Source organism: Electrophorus electricus, chromosome 18 (assembly GCF_041902795.1).
Source record: "Electrophorus electricus isolate QZ-2024a chromosome 18, ASM4190279v1, whole genome shotgun sequence".
In the NCBI taxonomy this organism is placed as follows: domain Eukaryota; kingdom Metazoa; phylum Chordata; class Actinopteri; order Gymnotiformes; family Gymnotidae; genus Electrophorus; species Electrophorus electricus.
Window position 1 is genome coordinate 9,466,143 of NC_137514.1, and position 12,153 is coordinate 9,478,295.

A 12,153-nucleotide genomic window follows, 5' to 3' on the forward strand; every position below is an offset into this window, starting at 1 on the left:
GCCAAGATAGCCGATCCCAAGGCTGGACATGTGACATCAGCCCAAGGCAAAATGACACAGCGGTCTCAAAGTGATGTGATGTGTGGTGGACTTGATCAAGCATGTCGTGAACCTGATAGTGTCTGCCGCTCAGGCACCCCGCCACCCACGCTAATGTTCCTCGAAATACAGCCTGTTGCCATGGCACTGATGTTCCATCATCCTCACTACTGAAGATTGTCAAACTTTTGGTGAGCACTGATTGACAGAGTTTTATTAAAAAGCTTTTGATTAAATTATTTGTATATACATCCTGTGTACTTCACTGCAATTTTGAATATCTCTACATCGTTTGCTAGATTACACTGCAGTTACTCACCTGGAATCTTCTTCTTATATAAACACAGCCCAGAACAGTGCAGCTAAGATTCAGCTAAGATCTATGCAGGACTGTTAAGCTCCCAGACTGTTAAGCTCTGGTAGAGGGCCCAAGCCTGAAGGGAAAAGATGAAGGTTTGTGTGTATTTATATATATACTATATACATACTATAAGGCCAAAAGTATGTGAACAACCGTCCTATTATTATTGTTCGGGTGCTTCAAAATCAAGTACTTAGCCACTGAAAATAGAATGAGTGAAGTGAGGAGTAAAGTTACTTTGAACATGGCACTGTCATAGGATGAAATTTCTGCACTGCTAGATCAGTCATAAGGGCTGTTATTGTGAAAAGGAAGTATCTAGATACAATAGCTCAGGAACAAATGCGTAGACCACAGAAACCCATGGAGCAGGGCCATGGACTACTGAAGCACAAAGCACATGAAGATCATCCAACCTCTGCTGCATCACTTACTCCAGAGCACCAAACTGCCTCCGCAAACAACAGCAGCACAAGTACTGGGAGCTTCATGAGACGGGTTTCCATGGCTGAGCACTTTCACACAAGCCTAAGATCAATAAGCACAATGCCAAGTGTCAGGTGGAGAGGTGTGAAGAAGCCTGCGCTGAACTATGGAGCAGTGGAAATGTGTTCTGTGGAGTGATGAATCACACTTCACTATCTGACAAATCTAGGTTTGGTAGATGTCAGGAGAACGCTACCTAGAGTAGCAATCAATAAAGCCAACAGTAAAGGTTGTTGAATGGTGGGCGTGGGCGTGGTTCCTGGAGTTTGTAACAGGGGATGGGCTAGGCCTCTTAGTCTAGTGAAGGGACTATTACTGCTACATTATACAAAGACATTTTATGCAAATATATGCTTTCAACATTGGACCATCATTTGAGGGATAGCTCTTTTCTGTTGCAGCATGACTGTGCCCCTGCATACAAAGCGAGGCCCTTAAAGACAAGCTTTGACCAGTATGATGTGGAGGAACTCCAGTGACCTTTACAGTGGCCTGAGCTCAACCCCACTGAACAACTTTGGGATGAACTGGAAAATCGACTGCAAGCCAGGTCTTCTTATCCAGCATCAGCGCCTGAACTCACAAATGTGCTTTTAAGCACAAATTCCTAGTCCACTTCAAAATGCTGTGAAAATCCATCCCACAAGGAGTTAGAGAAGAAGTAGGTGATATTGCCACAGTGGGAGGGGCTCTACATTAATGCCAATCATTTTGGAATGGGATGTCCAACAAGGTCATATAAATGTGATCAGGTGTCCTCATACTTTTGAGTATATAGTATGACATATGACATCTCATTCCTATTTCAATCAACTTTCCTATGTCAGTTAAATTCGAATATGAGTGTTAGAACCAGTGGATGTGATTTTCCAATAATGCTTTAGTTAAAGGGGGCCTGCTTTGGGGTTTAATGAGCCTATAACATAGTCCGTACATAATTTGTTTACACGTAGACATTAGTAAATGAATACGCAGGTATTATGTATGTAATCTGCAGAAACTGACATAAGCATTCATACCGCTACACAGGGTTCCTGACTAAGTCATGAATGTCAACTCTGGAAGGCATGCTAATATAGCAGAGCTATTAGAGCAGCACGCAGGGCAGACAGGACGCCTGGCTGTGGCTTGGAGGGGGAGATCAGAAGGTCAGTACTCAGTAGGAGGACATGCAGCGGTTTGCAGTCTCAGCAGGCCTGTCGCCCCACATCTGGGATCATTTCTCTGCCACTTGTCTTTACTGTGTGTGCTCCTGTTGCTCTTTTGAACTGAAATAACGAATAAGTTGTGATGAACAACACAGTGAAAAATATTTTGCTGTTTTAATTTGAAAAAATATGAATTACCAGTTGCCTTAACATTTTGATTCCAATGAACTTCATGTAGTATGCATAGTGACAATTATTATTCTTGGTATTTAAGGGACCCAGCTGCCTCAAACTTTCAAGAAAAAACAACAAATCATTTTCACTTTTGACAATGGTACAGCATCCAAAGACCAGAGCTGAAGTGATACACTACCTTTTATAACTAAGTATACTGTCTGGAAAATAATTCAGTTTCTCAATGAAAGGTAATGCACTCAAAGTTCCTTACGCCTTCAGATTCCATTATTTGTTAAGGATTTTAAGTAGGCAATCTGTAACTGAATACAGGCTTTGAAATGTAAGTAGCCTCGCATTCTCAATTTCACACATTGCTTTTGGGTCAGGCCAGGCTAACAGATAAGAGCCTAGCAAAGCGATGCTGTGGGAATGTAGTGGAAATGTCCTGCATGCTGAACAAATAAAGGCTCAGACATCAGAAGAGAGGAGGGAGGGAGGAATTACTACTACTACTACTTACACACACACACACACACACACACTCACACACACACACACACACACACTCACACACACACACACACACATTCTTAGGCACTGCCTTTTCTGCTTTCTAGCTCTCTTTGTCCTGTCCAGGTCATTTTACCCTAAATGATAGTGAACCTTCCTTCACTATAACATGCTTGTAATCTTCTATCCATAAGGTCCACCTGCAGACACAGCAACCAAGCTGACAGACTTTTCTTCAGCTAAATTAAGAACTTTGTGCGTTAATGCCACTGTCCTGGCCTTTAAACTTTCCAGCGTTTCAATGTAAAGGTCTCAATCATTCACTCTGTGGCAGTGCACTGCTGAACACCTCAACCCCACAAAACACCACAGCCGAGCTATCTTTGAGCTGTGCGCCCAAATATTTACACGATAATAAACAGAGGCTCTGAGAACACCCTCAGCCAACTCTGAGATCTTTTCTATTTCTAGATGAAAAAAAAAGCAACCAAAACATAAAACGGGAATGCTGTGAGAAAATGTTCTAACACTGTCTTTTTCGATTCATCACATCATAAGGACAGTCTTTACAGTGGAAGAGATGGAGACAGAGAACATGGTGATGACATCACAGCAAGGGAGCTGCTCTCGTCACTGCCATCTTGTGATGCATTAGAAGACGTACTTGTGGTTACCGTGTGTTTGGTGAATAAGATGAATGAGCTTAAATTCAATTTCCTTTGCTTTTCCCAGCAATGATGTCAATGAGACAATGTCCCAATATTTTTGGTAGGTTGTTTGTTTGCTTGCTTGCTTTTTAACAGGTACATGGAAACTCTTTGGGGTTAAGAGGCTATTGAGATGGACAGAGACAAAGGAGGAGAGCAAAAAAGTGAGAGCTTGTGCCTCGGAGTTGATTAAGGAATGCGGTTGGAATCTGAGTTCCACTCCCCCAGGTCTTCCTCCCTCCTGCAAGTCTTTACTATTAACCAGTCTCGTCCAACTCGCCCAGGCCGAGCCATCCATATCCTGCTACCACAACATTCGTTGCGCATGTTTCAAATCAACTTTGACTTTTAATAGCATAAGCGCCATGTGCATGTTCAAAAGAAATTCTGTCATCCTGTTCAGTACCGACCTGTCATCAGTATTCTTCAGTAATTACCAATATTGCTCAGAAACAAACCACCAAAACCAACTCAACCACATGCAGTCAGAAGATAATCAGAGCCAAATAATGTGCCAAGCGAGAGGGACGACGAGTCCAGCTATCATTCCAGCGAGTGTTATTTCCAGGGAAAGAACGGACACGACACTGTTCAAAATAGTCTTACTTTCCCAGATTTCCTTGTGTTATAGGCCTTGTGAGCAACTGCTCAGAGATCTATAATAACCAAAAAGAACATCATCATTGTTGCATTTATTCGAGAAGCGCAAACCGTGCAATGTTACAGTGTCCAGATGGCCCGCGGCCCCTGTTAGCACGCTGCTGCGGAACCTTTGTTAACTGACCTCTGTCCCCGTCCAGCTCAAGGAAGGAGTGCACGCCTGTCACTCTGTTTATGCTACTAGGCCCACTCAGACACGTTCGACGGGCATGTTTACAGGGCCCGCTGGTCACTGTGGCAACAACCATGAGAGTGGTGTGTGTGTGTGTGTGTGTGTGTGTGTGTGTGTGCGTGTGTGTGTGTGTGTGTGTGTGTGTGTGTGTGTGTGTGCGTGAGCGCGCGCATGGAAGGAGGGGGCGTGTTGGCTGACAGAGTCAGCATTCTGACATTTACACTATATGGGCTGGTGCACCGGGGAAGCACAGTGGACTTAAATGCCACTCTGGAATCCCACAGTAATGCCTGGATCCAGGCAATTTATCGGTAGACTTCAATGGATGTATAGTAAACTGGACATATAATAAATATTTTTTTTCTCTCAAAGTACATTAAAGTAAATTCAGATATATAGAGCACTTAATAGTATATGTTTTAGAGCTCCATACCATAGGCTTGAGAGCACCAAAGTTCCTTTAGTAAGTGTTACCAATAAGTACACTGCAATTATTAATATATAATAGTCCTTTCATTTGGGCACAGAAACTAAAATGGTGTCATGCTTTCACAATGTTGGTCATGTTAGTGGCTTATGCTGATTGTCAATTAATAAAACCAAACCAAGCTGCTTTTTGTACTATGGTTTTATAGAGCATCCCACAGTTCTGCCTCCATCAAAGCTCAATTAAAAGCCTACTTCACCCTGCTGTTCTACTAATCCTGCCCAGGTGTGATACCAAGTAACCCCCCCCCTGCCCCCTGCCCCCCAGATGCAAACACGCATGCACATAGACACACTCACACACACACAATCACAGGATCACTTTCCCACGGTCCCGTATACTGTAGTGGTACCCTCCTCTTCTGGATGATCCAATCAGAATGCTTCCTTACACCTTAGCTCTGGGCTAATTATGTACAGACCTGGCTCTTTTTTTCATAACCTCCTGGGCTAAAACCTCTTAGTTTTGAATTGCACCCAGCAATTATGCTTTACTTGAGGCAAATTACTGCAAAAAAAGGGCTAAACTACTGTGTTGAGAAAGTAAGTGTGTGTGTGTGTGTGTGTGTGTGTGTGTGTGTGTGTGTGTGTGTGTGTGTGTCCACTGAGCTCACTCTTCATGGCTTAAATAAACCTGTTTGGAATTTTTTTAATTGAAGAATAGTGCAGAAAAAGTGCGGAAAGTCCAGAAAATGTGCCATATCCTGGCAGCAATGGCTGACATTATATTCACTCAGACCAAAGAAAAGCCAACAGGCAGCGCTACCAAAGCGACAACACAACAAAACAAGAGTGGACTCAGTGGAGAAAGAAGCTGCGCCCTGTTGTGCTGGAGAGTTTATTGTTACCGATTTAGTCCTCTAAAACTCTCGGAGATGATAAAAACCTAGAAGCGGCTGAATATTACCCATGGAAGACTCCCCCGTTGGGAATAACCTCGCTTGACCTTTATATTGCAAAATAACCAAAACCTCCATCATCTTATCCAAAAACACATAACTCTTTCCACATTCATTTCATTTAGAATATTTTGCATGAAGGCTGATTGTAACAAAACAGTCCAATAAGAGAATTTAAAACGTAATGCAGATACCAAAGCTTGGAGCAACTGGCCCTGCTCCAGAGAAATGTTTTGGTCTGATCTCTTGGTTCTTAATCTTGCTGACATCATAGGTCTGTTCTCTTTGATACTCTTGACTACTTTCACCTGATTAGATGTCGCTATCATGAGGGCAGATGCTGTTCATGGATAAGACAAGAAGAAAAACGCAGAAACACAGAGTGTGGAGCAACAGGAAAGGTTTCATCCTGTTCACAATAGGTGTCGAAACACAGTGTATACTCCTTCCTGTAAGACACTTTGAGTTCACATTTGAGTATGCCATGTGGAGAGACGGAGAAAGAGGGAGAGGGAGAGAGAGAGAAAGAGAGAGAGAGAGCAAGAAAAGAAGAGAGAGAAAGAGAGGGATGTGAGTGTTTGCCTCGGTAACCAGAAGTAAAAGACGACAGCTTCTTTCTGTGCCTATTTAATTGTCCTGTAACTCACAGGCTGATTTAAAGAGAGGAGGGCTGGAGAAAGGGATAATCCCAAAACCGCTCAGGGGCAGTGGAGGGAAAGAAGAGAAGTAAACATTCAGACAGGAAAATGTTTGTTTTTTTGTTTATTTTTTCTTGGTGAGCAGGCCACCATATAGACCAGAAGCACCAGGAGAGGCCAGTGTAGTCAGTAGACCAGAAGGTGTCTGACCAGTAAACCAGAAGGTATCTGACCAGTAGCTGACCAACATGCAGCTGCAATGGCTCACCTGCCATTCATGACCAAGGCTGGCTGGCATGGTCATCCGCAAGCAAAGGTGTTCAATAAAATTCACAGGCTCAGTTCTGAAACAAGCAACTCAGGGCCTCCCAGCCAGTGCACAGATTGGCTATGTTGCAGTCAAACCTGCTCTTGCCTGCAAAGCAAGGTGATCTCTGGGGAATATTGACAGCATGACACAAGGCTGCTGGGAGCTAACAGCCAGAGAAGAGTCTGGCTGTGAAGATGGATTTTTTATGACTGGATCCTTAAATATTAAGTATTTGGAGTTACTTTAAAAAAATAAAATAAAATAAAAAATTTAAAAAAAATAAAAAAGTCCAAAATGTAGTAGCTAGTTATGCATATCACTTAAAAGACTGCTGTGATCATTAGGTTTACTGAATTAAGGCTTTAATCTTTTATTTATTTTTATTTTTTTTATTTGCAGTTGATTAAAGAATACTAAAAGAAAAATAGTGGAAGAATGGGGAGAGAGAGAGAGAGAGAGAGAGAGAGAGAGAGAGAGAAACAGCGTAAAAGTGGGAAAGAGTAGAGAGCGCTCACTCTCTTATTGCATTGGTATTTTGGGAAGAGCACCAGCTGTAATGAAAGCAATGCGTTCTGGGAAATGACGCCTCACCCCCACCAGCTGCATCATTAGCGTTACCAACTATTTGTGTAAAGGCAAACAATTGGAACATTGAAAAAAGTAGAACGATCATTAGTATTTTGTGAGATACACTCCAGAACGCCAGAACAATCTGACACAAATGCATGAAAGAAAGTGATTTATCTTGGTACATAATGCAGTATGTTATATTAGAAAGTAGAATGGTGCCCCCTGTTGGCCAAGAACACTCTAAGAAAGAGTGATAATATAGTTTGAGTTCAATTTCTGGCAGTATAAGACAAGATGTTTGTATGAAAAAGAACAAAAAAGGTTTGTTTATTTTGTCTGTTCTTTTCTGTTTTATATGCAGCCAGTGTCATTTGTAAGTTATAATCAGGGTTAGTTTTGTGAGTTAGGTTTATTATGAGTATCAGGTTTATGTTTGTGACTGGTATCAGGGTTAGGTGCAAGTTAAGATCTATGTTTAGTATCAGGGCAAGTCAAGGATTTTAAAACCTCACAAGGCTGCATTCATAAAACTTTTATCCATGTTTTACTTAATTATTTTTGTGATTATCATCAGGGTTAGGTTTAGGAATTATATTTGTATATTTGTGATTACTATCAGAGTTAGGTTCATGAGTTAGGTTGTGATTAACATCAGGGTTAGGTTCATGAGTTAGGTTGTGATTAACATTAGAGTTAGGTTCATGAGTTAGGTTGTGATTAACATCAGGGTTAGGTTTGTGAGTTAGGTTGTGATTAACATCAGGGTTAGGCTCATGAATTAGGTTGGGATTAACATCAGGGTTAGGTTTGTGAATTAGGAGGTTGTGATTAACATTAGGGTTAGGTTTGTGAGTTAGGTTCATGATTATTATCAGGGTTAGGTTCGTGAGGTGAGTTAGGCTGAGCTGACTTCACACGTTTTTCACAAATTTACCAAATTAACATAACAAGCAGAACAAACACCGTACAAGATTTTAGACTTTTTAAAAATGTATCACTGTTTATTGTCTTGGTTTACAAACATCTACACACCAGTAGATGTCAGCATATGACAGTGCTGAGGTAGACACCTGACTTTAAAATCTGAAAGAATTCTGCACTCTCAAAAACCTCATAACCCCAAATGAAAAAAACAGCATTTAGCAATTAACTGTCAGGGGTAAAATGACTAAAACATTTCAAACACTTTCTGTTCAATGCTCTTCTTTTTTATGCATTTTTCTTTGGACCGCATAAAAACATTTACGCATTTTAGATACTCCAATTCCAATTTTTTCATAGCAAATTGTGATTCCAAGTACCAAATATGAAACCTATATAACATACCAATTCAACACACCAATAATTTTGGTAGGCAATATGTGCAGAAATGCTAGTATCATCAAATGCTTTTCAGGTTTCCTCTCCACCTGTCTATGACCCCATGGTATTAACATCCATGGTGCTTATACTTGAGAGAGGACTTCATAACCTGATACCAAAAGCAGCACCAATAATGAGATAAGACCTCATAGCCTGATGCCAAAACCAAATTTCAATCTAAAAAAAATTCACATATATTAGTTCATATTGGATGTTTGAAGTTGAGGTTTTTTCATTACACTCATATTTATGTCAGTATGCTCTTGAGCACCTTCCAAGACGTTGCACCATTAACAAATACACACAATACATACATCCATTCATACTGAAGGTGAAGTCAGATAAACTGACACTCAAACCTGTGACCTGAAAAGAACCTGACAAAATTGTTAACTCAACAGCTACACTGTTTAATAATGGTCGAACGCACATGCCTCTGAATTTTCTATTAATAGCACTGGGTATGTTTTGTGTAAAGCAGTCTCTTCTCTCTCTCTCTCTCTCGCCTTATTTCTCTCTCTCTCTCTCTCTCTCTCTCTCTCTCTCTCTCTCTCTCTCTCTCTCTGTGTCTCTCTTTCTCTCTCCCTCCCTCCATCCTTCATTTTTTGTGGTGAGAGGTCCACCCATCTGGAACTCCGTCTCACTCTCATATTTATTCATCCATTGCCAGGGCAGTTGTTTTTTTTTTTTGCTTAAAAACTGAAAATTATAAAAAGCTTGAAAAAAATATGTCATAAGTATTTTTAGAACCCACCATTGCTTTCATTGTGATTGAAGCGAGAGCCCCACTGAAGCCCCCCAATTTGTTGATTTTAACCCATATAGTATTCTGAAAAGTAAAACGATGCAACTGGGGTTCAGACTGACCCCACAGGGCTGAAAAGTAACTGGAAACGTTGAAATAGTACATGTTACAGTAAGCATTTGTGGAGTTCCTGGTCATATTATCATCCAACCACTGTTAAAGGCTTAAATTATTCCAGGCTTTTTTGGTGTTCATGAACCAAGTAGGGCTGGCAGTATAATAAGATTGTGATTAAATAGTTAGATATGGAGATTCTAATGTCACTTGCACTATATTAGGAACATAGTGGCATAGCAGTTAATTATTAATTAATTGATTATTTTGGTTAAAGACTGGCCGCCTCTGTTTTGAACAAGATTGTTCACTTTTGTTGGATCATGTGAAAACCATGATTAATCAAAACACCAACAGAACTCTCATCTGGACTGGCAGAAGTTGGCCAGTGTGCTCAGAGTAAGGTGCATTCTTTAAATACAGCATCTCTGTGCACTGTAAGTACTGTAAATTTAAGACACTATATACTGTCCAACAGAACTTCAGAGACATCAGGACATACAGTTCTTCACTGATAATCAGTAAAGTACATTGGACCTGAATACACCCAACAGGACATACATTAATACATCTCATGAGTTCACTTCTCTTGCTTCATTTGGCTCAAAACATTGCTGCCATTTCAGTTGAAAGGAGATCATCAGTCCATGATTTAAATGACTCTAATTGGCAGCCAACGGCAAACATGTCTATGAATGTAGCTATCCAGCCCTACCATTTTCTTGAAAAAAATCTATGCTTTCTATAACACAAGCCAGCTGTGTCAAGAGAGACTGAGAAAGACTGTGAGAGAAAATTAGTGAGAGAGAGAGAGAGAGAGAGAGAGAGAGAGAGAGAAAGAGAGAGAGAGCTGATAACGTGTGTGTGGGGGGGGTGAGTGTGTGTGTATGTGTGTGTGTGTGTGTGTGTGTGTGTGTGAGTGTGTGTGTGTGATTGTGTGGGGGGTTTGTGTGTGTGTGTGTGTGTGTGTGTGTGTGTGTGTGTGTGTGTGTGTGTGTGTGTTAGTGTGTGTGTGTGTGAGTGTGTGTGACTGTGTGTGTGTGTGTGTGTGTGTGTGTGTGTGTGTGTGTGTGTGTGAAGGGGGGGTTTGTGTGTGTGTGTGTTTGAAAGGCACAGATTGTCGGTAGCATTAACTAACAGAGCGGGTGTGATGGACAGTGAGTGGGAATGAAGCACCGCAGTGGGGGAGGGGCACCTTTCTGCTTCATGTTGCCAAGGCCACACAGGGTCCGGTCAGACTGCTTAGTGGAGAAAGAGTGCCAAGCCAAAGGTGAAACTCTCCAATTGGGGCTGTTGTTTTACGAGTGGAGGTCACTGGCATCTTTAAAAGCTTCTCCATTTTACCTCAGTAATAGTAAGAATCATGGCTGAGGAGTGACCGGTCACAGTAAGGGTTATTTTCATTCAACAGTCACTCACACAACCAGGGTGCAAAAAGGATAGTTTATACCAGACTCTCAGGTTATCACAGCGGGATGAATACAGACAAAACATATGGTATGTCATGTCCATTGGAAATAACACCTCACTTTTCTTAAACATCTGGAAAACAGTGAGTTTTACCAATGAAGAAACTATATTACTGAAAGCTTCAAAAGACTTTTATGAACTTAAAACAAGTTCTTCTAGTAACAGTATCTAAAACTTGAAATAATTCAATATACTTATAAACTTATACATATTTATAAATAGCTTTTCTTATTTCTCTCTCAAGGACAGAAAGGAAACTTAGATAATGTAACAGAGAAAGAGAAAATGAGAGAGAGAGAGAGAGAGAGAGAGAGAGAGAGAGAGAGAGAGAGAGAGAGAGAGAGAGAGAGAAGATAGAGAGAGTCATGGTTCTTTTTATTTCAGGGCCCCAGGCACTGAAGGCCTGGAATTCCAATTCTACCAGGGGCCCCTTATCATAGGGACTGGAAAAAGAAAGAAAGAGACAGATAGAAATGAAGAGAAAAGTAAGTAAAAGTAAGGGCTGGAGAGAGTAAAAGAGAGACACACAGAGAGATGAAGAGATGGACAGAGAGAAAAAGAAATGGAGGTATATAGAGAGTAAAAGAGAGACACACAGAGAGATGAAGAGATAGACAGAGAGAAAAAGAAATGGAGGGATGTAGAGAGTAAAAGAGACAGAGAGAGATAGAGAAAGATGGAGAGAGAAAAGACAGACAGAGAGACAAAGAGAGAGAGAGAGAGAGAGAGTGAGAGAGATCCCCACTCCATCCAGTCCACTACTGTACATCTCCAGTTAGAGTCCTAACGGAGAAGTTCTGCTTTGGCATGGACAGGGACGTTTACTGGAATCATGACAGTATCACAAATATGTAGGGAGTGAGATGATGCTTTTTCTCACACTCAATATCAGGTTGTGGGGGAACAGCATGTAAATGGAAACCCACTCTCGAAACTCTGTTCTGGCAAAACAACTACAAATCACTTTCATGCTAATATCCCCCAAAAAAATAAATACAATTTTTTTTAAAGAATTGAGGCTATTGGATGAAGAAGATATTTAGTATACATGATAATATTTTCAGCAGGTAAAATCCTTCTAGTAAGAGACATAAAGCATAAATGCATTATACATTTAACTGACTCCATTTACAAATACATTTTAGAGGTCATCTGAGGGCACATGGGCAATGAAAGGTCATAGAAATCCAGTATTAGGATGTATACAAACATTCATGACCATTCTGAGCCACAAACGTCATAAGCCTCCATCACTAGACAATAGTGGGGGATGTATACAGGTATTTAGGGCAAGCCAAA

The 12,153-nt window shown here is 40.9% G+C and overlaps 1 long non-coding RNA gene across 1 annotated transcript; it reads left to right on the forward strand.

The window, feature by feature from the left end:
* On the forward strand, positions 1-2,516 carry LOC145651979 (uncharacterized). Its single transcript, XR_014118150.1, has 3 exons — positions 1-230; positions 1,288-1,547; positions 1,916-2,516. It is a non-coding gene; the product is annotated as an uncharacterized LOC145651979 (long non-coding RNA).
* The last annotated feature ends 9,637 nt before the right edge of the window (positions 2,517-12,153 follow it).